Source organism: Lytechinus pictus, chromosome 10 (genome assembly GCF_037042905.1).
Source record: "Lytechinus pictus isolate F3 Inbred chromosome 10, Lp3.0, whole genome shotgun sequence".
NCBI classification, from domain to species: domain Eukaryota; kingdom Metazoa; phylum Echinodermata; class Echinoidea; order Temnopleuroida; family Toxopneustidae; genus Lytechinus; species Lytechinus pictus.
The window spans coordinates 2,105,707-2,115,392 of NC_087254.1; positions in this window are offsets into that span (position 1 = coordinate 2,105,707).

Consider the following 9,686-nt stretch of genomic DNA (forward strand, 5'->3'; position numbering starts at 1 on the left):
AAGAAAGAAAGAGAGATAAAGAGAAAGAAACAAACAAAGAAAGAAAGAAAAAGAAGAAAAAAAAAGAAAGAAAGAAGAAAAATTCCCTTTTTTAATTTTTAATTTTTTTTCTGTTTTGATACTGGTATAAGTTTTCACCTTTCACTTAATTTCTGACCTTCAATATTGATAAACAACAGCAACGTAAAAAAACACAATTATTTTTTTACAACAAGTTTAACCAACAAATTTTAGTGAGAATGATGATCGTAATAAATTTCGGTATTGTTTCGAATATTCTTTCAAAAAGAAAAATGTTTAGAAATTGGTAATCTTTAGTGTCATATATTATATCGGTCAAGGTTTTTTATGCTAAACGTTGACTACAATTCGACTAATATAATTTGCACTTGCAAGTAATACAACGGACTTGTTATTAGAACGCAAATTAATTTTGAACGGTGTTTTATGGAACACAAATAAACTAGGAAAAGTGAGAGAAGCAGTCAAGCAATAAAATTGTAATGAAATTTAAATGAATTCGTTGAAATATATTTATGCCTATTTCATTTGAAATCGAATTAGTTTCTGAGTTGCTGTGTCGAAAGTCATTCAACTGTTCGCCTCGTGCCGGTGAAAATTTACTTTTGAGACAACTATATAAAATTTACTCGAAATGTACTCGAAATTTTAGTTATGTAGAGGTAGTGTATGACCCAATCACTTATCTCAGTTCCTCCGTTCTGTTTCCCCTTCTCTCTCTCTCTCACACACTGAGTCCCTCATTTCCTTTTCTTAATGGCCCTTGCCCCTCGATCTTGCTTGATGTAATCTCAATATTTAAAAAAAATCCATGGGCGCAGAGTGTTGAGCACGGTATATTCCTTTCTTTTATTTGTCAAAAAATTCTAAAGAAATGTTTGTTTGATAAGTAAACTTATCGCTTTTGAGTTCTCAATATGAAACATAATGGTGTCCTGCGTCATCTGTTGAGTTGGCCTCGCCTCATCTCATTATATATATATATATATATATATATATATATATATATATATATATATATATATATATATATATATATATATATATATATATATATATATATATATATATATTATATATATATACAGTGCGTATCTTAGAAAAAATCCTGTAAAATTATAAATTTGTGATATCTTGAAGATTTTTCTACATTTTAACATTGGTACAGATCCATTCAAGCAAATGACGATATAACTGTCGAAAAATATTTCCGCTTGAGTGAGCACCACCTACTTTTGAAAAGTTAGTGAAAAATGATTTGCGCAGAACTTTGAAATAGTTATGCGAATAAAAGTAGACCTTGTTCATGAAGAACACGTGGAATTTAGCTAGTAATATTGATTTGAAGATATTTCTTACCTTTTTAAACTTGTTTCCTTGCCCAAAACACTTCGAAGAGTTCATTGCGCCCCACCCCACTCCCCCACACACCGAGGCCATAGTAACGATATTTGCTTTACACTGCGCTATGATTTACATGAAATGGCTTAGGCGGGATTTTCATTTTGTTAATCATTGTCAAGCTTGGGAAAAGTGTGGAGAAACAAGTATTAAATGAAAAATGAAATGTAAACCCACTTTAAATGATAAAAACTTAGTGAAAAATGCTGGGGATGCCTGATATAAACTTTTCATATTCAGTTATGTCCTCAGATCCAAGCTAGCACAAAAAGGGTAAAAGTTGTGCTTACGAAGTGTTTTTCTAAGTGTAAACTTTTTTTGGATACGCACTGTATTATATATATGTATATATATATATATATATACAGTGCGTCCCAGAAAAAACGAAACCAAGATTTAGCGATGATTTATCATAACTTCATCATAAATAAAATAGACAAATGACCTATCAATGTAAAGCTTAGAGTCTCCTCTTTCATCTGGTATTACTTAGATTATTCCTCATTCACGCATGAGTGAGCAAAAACAATTCGAAGAAAGGATGCCAAAAACTCATTTGGCGGGGGGTATCTGAATTTCAAAAAGAAAATCACATGACTAAAAAGTTCAATATCTACTCTTTTCTTTGATACCTTAATCACAGAAAATGGTCAAGAAGTAAAAAAGTTATGATCCCTCGAAACAATGCTTGTATTTCCATAATTTCATTAAATAAACGTGTTTTCAACGGTTTCCCACAGAAGCTATCGCACGGTAACAAAAGACTTCATGCATGGCTGATCGTCAACAAAAAGGAGTGTCGAGTGAGTTTGAACGCTAGCCTGTAAAACCTCTTTATTTTCTGAAATTATTGAAATTCAAGCCTTATTTCAAGTAACCAGAACTTCGTTATTTCTTGACCATTTTCTGTAATTGAGGTATCAAATTAAAGAGCAAATATTGAAACTTTTTAAAATGTGGTTTTCTTTTTAAAACCCAGATACGGCCCGCCAAGTAACTTTTTGGTATCCCCTTTTCAAATTGTTTTTACTCACTCATGCGTGAATGGAAAATAATCTAAGTAATTTCAGATGAAAGAGGAGATTCTACGCTTTAAAATGGTAGGTCATTTGTTTATTGTATTTGTGATTTAGTTATGATAAATCATCGATGAATCTCGGTTTCGTTTTTGTGGGACGCACTGTATATATATATATATATATATATATATATATATATATATATATATATATATATATATATATAATACAGTGCGTATCCAAAAAAAGTTTACACTTAGAAAAGCCCTGGGAATTAAAAATACACAACATGTGGGTATTAGTTCGCTAACTATAATGATACTCCGCAATAGGCCTATAATACCCCTCCTTATATATATACATGTAGGATGGGGGATCGGGTGTCCGGACACTTTATATTTTTGAAGCTTTCTTTTTTGTCTTTGGATTACACTAAAAATATGAATTCAATAGTTGTAATCATCTTCCATTTTGTTCTCCATAATATTTCCTTACATTTTGTACGAAAAATTGATGAAACTTCGCTTGTAAATTTTTCCAAATGACTTTCTAAAATTGATCGTCCGGACACACAACCTGTCCGGACACACAACAACTGGGTATATATATTATATATATATATATATATATATATATATATATACATATATATATATATATATATATATGGGGTATTATAGGCCTATTGCGGGGTATCATTATAGTTAGCGAACTAATACGTAGGCCTATACGAAACAAACATTTCTTTAGAACTTTTCGACAAATAAAAGAAAGGAATATACATATATATTTAAATATATATTTATATATCAATTTCGCACAATGGTGTGTCTGGAGTAGGCCTACATATCCCGGTGTTTGCACATAACACGGCTCCACACGGTCTTCAATCAAGCGAAAAAAGTCTGTCACAAATAATACTTTCATCTGATAGGCTAGACTAAACCCCAATATTGTGTGTGAAATATATGATCCCTATGTTGTAATGTTTTGAATTTCCAGGGCTTTATCAAAGCGTAAAATCTTTATTGATATGCACTGTACCATAGGCGGATCTGGGGGGAGGCCGAGGAGCCCGGCCCCCCCCCCTATTGGCGGAGAAAAAAAGGGGAAAGAAAGAAAAAAAAGAAGGGAAGAGAGGGGAGAAAAAAGAAGGGCAAACATAAGAGGAAGAAGAAAAGTGAATAGAATAAGATGAGGAAAATAATTAAGAAAATCTTTCATGTCACTCTAAAAAAAATTCGCTCGCGCTTTGCGCTCGCATCGCCTTTTAGGTGATTTACATATCTTGTTCAATATGGAGTTTAAATATCAAGTTTGGAAGTCAATATACAAAACATATTTCATCTCGGAAATCGAACTTTCATTATTTTGTGTGATTTACAAATTGATTTTAAAAAAGTGCTCTGTAAAAATGTCAGTTTTTTTGGTCTGAATAGTAACATTTTCTGCTCGCAAATTTTGATTTATCAGGTACCTATTATTTTCGTGTATTCCATAAAGTTTTCAAAATATCCCTTTTCAGGTCCGATTGTCAAAACGTATCAGCTAGCGCAGCCGCTTGCATTCTGATTGGCGAGCCATGCATGTCTTAATATTGATTATACAACAAACTACTTAAAATCCCCTTTTCATGACAGTGTATAAAAAAATAAGGCTCGCAAATTTGCGCTGGCATTAATGGTTATAATTACAAAAGTGATTGAAATGTCCAGTTTTCAGGCCATCATATCATCAGATTTCGCGCCCTCACTAGGCATTAATGAATAAGATATTAATTTAATAATTGAATTGTCCCTTTTGTTTCATCTCGAGCTTAGCAAGAGGAATAGGAAGACGGTCTTCATTTTCATATGACAGATCACAATATAAAAAATGTTCTGCTCTCGCTTTGTGCTCGCATTATTAGTGTAGAAAGTTTCCCTATTACTCATCCTTTTCATGATTTTCAAAACATGAATAGTGTCCCGTTTTTAGGTCTAAATCTCGATTTTTTTTTCTGAGCTTCGCGCTCGTATCAATTATTTAGTCATATAGCTATCTTGTTCATTATTATAAAAATTTATTAAAATTTTCCATTCTTTATGTAGATATGTCGAAATTTTTTCAGCTCGCGCTTCACGCTCGCATGATTTGATTGTTGAAATATGTAACGTCTTCATGGCTAAGTGGCAGTCCTCAATATGTAGGGGAAGGCGGGGTAAGTTGTGACACTTTTTTGCATTTTGCATGTTAGAATTGATATGACTAATAATATTGTAGAAATAAGTACCTAGCCTTTAGATTTGATTCTTGGGAAATATTTTTCACCTATATATAGCTTTCTACTCCCACACTGAAAGTCATTGTGACCTTTGAAAAAAAACGATGTAAAATGGCTCAACTTGCCCCATCTGTGGGGGTAATTTGAGCCACATTATGGGGTAATTTGAGCCACAAAAACTATGTACAGAATGTATGCAGGATGAGCCATCATGTCAATTTTTTTATTTTAAGTCTTTTTTACTTGTTAGTTCTCTGTAAATAGAGGTTTTCCCGTCCAATTTCGTCAAAATTTCAACCGATTTAATGATGTAATAATTCAATTTTGCAACTAATTTGAATGACCTATAAGATCAACATTTAAATGGCCAAATACTTAATTCAATTTAATTTCATTGGTATACGATTTCATGGTTATCTCATTTACACATGTATAAAGAACGATCAAATTAAAATAGCTGAAGAAGTGTTTTAAATTCGCACCAGTAGCCTCCTTGCGAACGTTTAGGAATTCAAAATTTTTCGTTGGTGTCTTTTAAATTTCTTTTGAATAATTATGGAAATGGGTTTTACTTTGAAACTGGATATTTACCATTTTACTGAAATTGATCATCCATCCAACAAACCATCATCGGAACAACGACTTGTTTTTGTTCAACTTTCATAACTATAGACTGTGGTCAATACCATGTCTCTTATCCCTTCCCCCAACACAATATAAATTACAATTATGTAAAAAAAAAAAGAACAAGAAGAAGAAGAAGATGATGAAGAAAAAATACCTGCCATAGGCATAGGTCACCCACCCACTCACCAATCACTAGAAGAATAACCGTTTACAACCATATCCTATAAGTGTTTCATGAATTACGTCTTTATCAAACATAATGGAATAAAATGAATCTAACTAAAAAGATCAGAAAAAAATAGAAAGATAAGATGAAGTTTGAACGAAGTAGTGAAAAACATTGAACACAGAACGTGTTATCTGAATTTGGAGGTTAAAGTGCAAATATGTGTGCCAATAAATGAAATTGAGAATGGTATTTAAGGCAAAATTAAACGATCAGTCCGTCGTAGCGAAATTAAATGACAACTTTGGGCCATTAATTTAAACGAATTTCTTTCTAAATTGAATTTCTACAAAATTCAAAGGAATGATATAGAACGGAATTGATATGCTGAATAAATGAAAATGAACTATGTGTGCAGAGGGTGGACAAAAATCTTTGGAATTTGAACTTCCTTTCATCAATTTGAATGCAACTCTGATGAAATTGGGCGGGAAAACCTATACTAACATCCTCTAAAAGTAAAATAATTGTCATGTGAATTTGCTCCTTTCTGCCTGCATATCAATGGCTTTTTAAGATTTTTTTTAATTATGATACATTACCATAAGAATTACTATGGCTCAACTTGCCCCATGTTGGCTGGCTCAAATTACCCCATTCCGAACTTAATGCGATATTTTCACATCCACACATTTCTTATGCATCCATCATCTAAAAGATTATGACAAGAATGAGAATTCATACCTGGACTAAAAAAGCACTTATCTATTTTTTCAGTAAAAAATTTTCAGCAAATTTCAGCAAAAAAGTAAAAAAAGGGTGTACCTTTTTTTACTTTTTTGCTGAAAATTTGTATTTTTCCCTCTAAAAAATTACTTTTAGTTTCAAAGTTGAAAACAATATGGTGGGGTTAAGGGTTATGTAATGGGTCATCAATACATGACACCGCTACAATATCTGACTCATTCATTATTGGCCTGGGGGTGGTGGCTCAACTTGCCCCTATGCTCAACTTACCCCGTCTCCTACCTTCTCGATCAGTTCAAGACGCATATGAAAATGTTCTGCTCGCGCTTTGCGCTCGCATTATTAATGTAAGAAAGATCTCCAATTACTCATCCTTTTCAGGATTTACAAAACATGAATACAGTGTCTCGTTCAGTAGGTCTAAATCTCGAAATTTTCCGCTCGCGCTTCGCATCAATTGTTTAGTTATATACCTATTCTGTTTAAGTTACAAAAACTGCTTAGAATTTCCATTTTTGGGGTAAAAATGTCAAAAAATTTCAGCTCGCGCTCGCATTATTTGATTTTTAAAATATGTAACGTCTTCATAGCTATAAATGCATGCAGTCTTTAACACGTACTTTTCCATCAGTTCATTTCTGCTTGCGCTTCGCGTTCGTAGTAATTATTTAGTTGCATAGGGGAGAGCGGGGCGAGTTGGCCCTCAGGGCGAGTCCGCCCACCACGTGATTAACCCCTTTGCTGTGATTGGATAAAAGTTTTGCTTATTATGTAATGACAACCTATCCATAAGTAACAACACACGTTGATGAGAGCTCACATGCTTGGAATCTGAGAATTATACATTTCGAGGCCACGTAAGTAAAAAAATAAGAAATAAATAAAAAAAATTCCACTTATGAATGCAGTTTAAGTAAGTTTTGTTGTTCGAAAGGCGTGATGTTTAGCTACTGGAATATACCGTTGATACATTGAAATACGTTGTACATTTTGCGTAGAACAAGAGAAAAGAAAATGGCTGCCCCTGGGGCGAGTTCGCCTACTTTGCGACGGGGCAGGTTCGCCCAGGGGGCGGACTTGCCCCACAGGGGGGCGAACTCGCCCCACTCAGTATGGCTATTTCTACCTATATGCATTTGTTTTTGGAAATTTTACGTTCATCCTTCAGATGTCGCTTAATAATGTTAAAATGCGTTTAAAATACACGGAATCTCATGTAAAAAAAACCCAATTTAATAACAGAATTTCAGTATTTCATCTCATTTTTAAGTGAACAGGCAATTTTTAGGGCTAATCAAAGTTCATAAGGAAAAATCGTCCATAGATTTTTTAAATTCATTTTTTTAATTTGGTGCCTAACGATTTACTGAATGTTTGTGTATTCTATCTGGACGACAAACATGAATTTGAGTTTATTTTTTTACATAATCATTAGCATTGGTAAAAACGAATTCATACGTTTGTTGCTAGTTTATTAAATGTTATTGAAAGAATAATTTCATATATTGTCAGAGTCAGAAAAGATGGTAGATGTCAGGTTTGTATATCCAATTTTAGTAAGTTCTTTTGTTTAATCAAAAACCCCATTACTGAAAATGCTTGTTTCTTTTCCTATGTTTGCAGAATGGTACGAAATTACCAACGGAAAACATGTAATGAGTCTATAGGCCATTAAATGTCAACAGAGGAAGGCACCAGGAAGACCTCCGATATATTTCAAATACCTCGAACAACATTGAGGAACAAAATCAAGAAAGTTAACGCTTGCCGGAGAGCGAACGGTCATCTGAGAAAGTCAATTTTGGTTTATGATCAAATACTTCTGCGGTCATATTCATGAAGTTTAAAGCCAGCACTCCCATTAACAAACTATCAATATGCTTTTTAAAAGTACCTCAAACTTTATCAATATAATTAGTATATATCACTCTAAAAAGAAATGTTAACTAAACATTTGAAAGGTTGGAGGAGTGACAACATTTTCTAAATGTTGCATTTACCACTTTAAATGGCTCTACTCAACACTTAAAATGTTGGATTCAGCTTTATACAAGGTTGGATGTAACATTTGGAAAAGGTTGTCACTCCTCCAACCTTTCAAATGTTGATTTAACATTCACATTTTTAGAGTATATATATATATATATATAACTTTTTGGGGGTGGAAAAACAATGCTACTATACGTTAAGGTTGGTAGGAGCATTTAATAATTAGTGTTAATCGTAAGTACAGTGTTGTTTTTTTACTTTCATAATGTGATTAAAGAAGCTACAAAATGGTCTCATATATATTTTAACAGAATCCACTTGCCAAACAAAATGGCTTTATTTTGACATAACATCTCATTTGTTTAATCTTAGGTTCACTCTAACGTTACTTATTTAATTATAGTGAAATTGCTTTCGAAGGAGATTAAATACAATTATCTGACTGGCAAAAGTAAGTTTCTGTTTTATGTGCTGTCATTAGTGTTATCAGATCAATTAGGACACATATATGATATTCATTTTAGATACGATAAATTTTTAGAGTTACAAATGATCTGGGTTTGGAATGGAAGTTTCGTCATAGAACTTAAAGAAAATAAACTCAATATGTACTTTGAAGATAATCATTAGACTAAATCACCTAATTTCATACACAGTGAAGACAATAGACAGATAAAAAAAGGATATTAATGTTATTAAGAATATTTTAAAGAATCCTCCATTGATACTGTTAAATGCCCTATTCAGATTCAAGTTTAACAACATATTTGGAGCCTATATTTTCCCACTAAAATAAAGTGTATAGGCCTGCCTGTATTGTAAACTGTAACTATCTGTATATGTTCAATTTTTCTACTAAATGATAATAATCTCTTAATGATAATAATTTCTGCTAAAGAAAAGAACAGGTAATCTATATATTGTTGCCATGCTAGCACTAAATTCTTCAAATTTGAACTTAGTTTTTTTTTAGGCATTATATATTTTACGCTGACTGTTAACTGCTACTTTATATAGGCCTAAATAACATATAAAGATAATCGTTATTAGAATTCATGGACATTTAAAAAAATACATATTGCCTTAGTTGTATTTTTTAAAACAAAACACCGAAAAGAAAAGGAGACTGTGTATAGGTCTGTTTTAAACATAGCATTAATACACAAGCAGAGGAATTATCAGGAAGTGCACAAAGTAGCACTGAAATCAAACTATAACTGCATTGATTGGTAAAAAAACTTTTTATACCTCCGGAAAACTTCTTGTTGAAGATAAAATTACAAGTAGGCGTATTAGGGCCTAATCTTCTACGCCCTGCAATTTATCTTAGTTCATTCAATTTGTTCCCATAAAACATGTGTTGTAAATTTATCTTGTTTCTTGTTGGCTGCTATCGAATAAATGTTTGTTACCTTTGAAAACATCATTTTAATCGTTTTATATATCAATATTT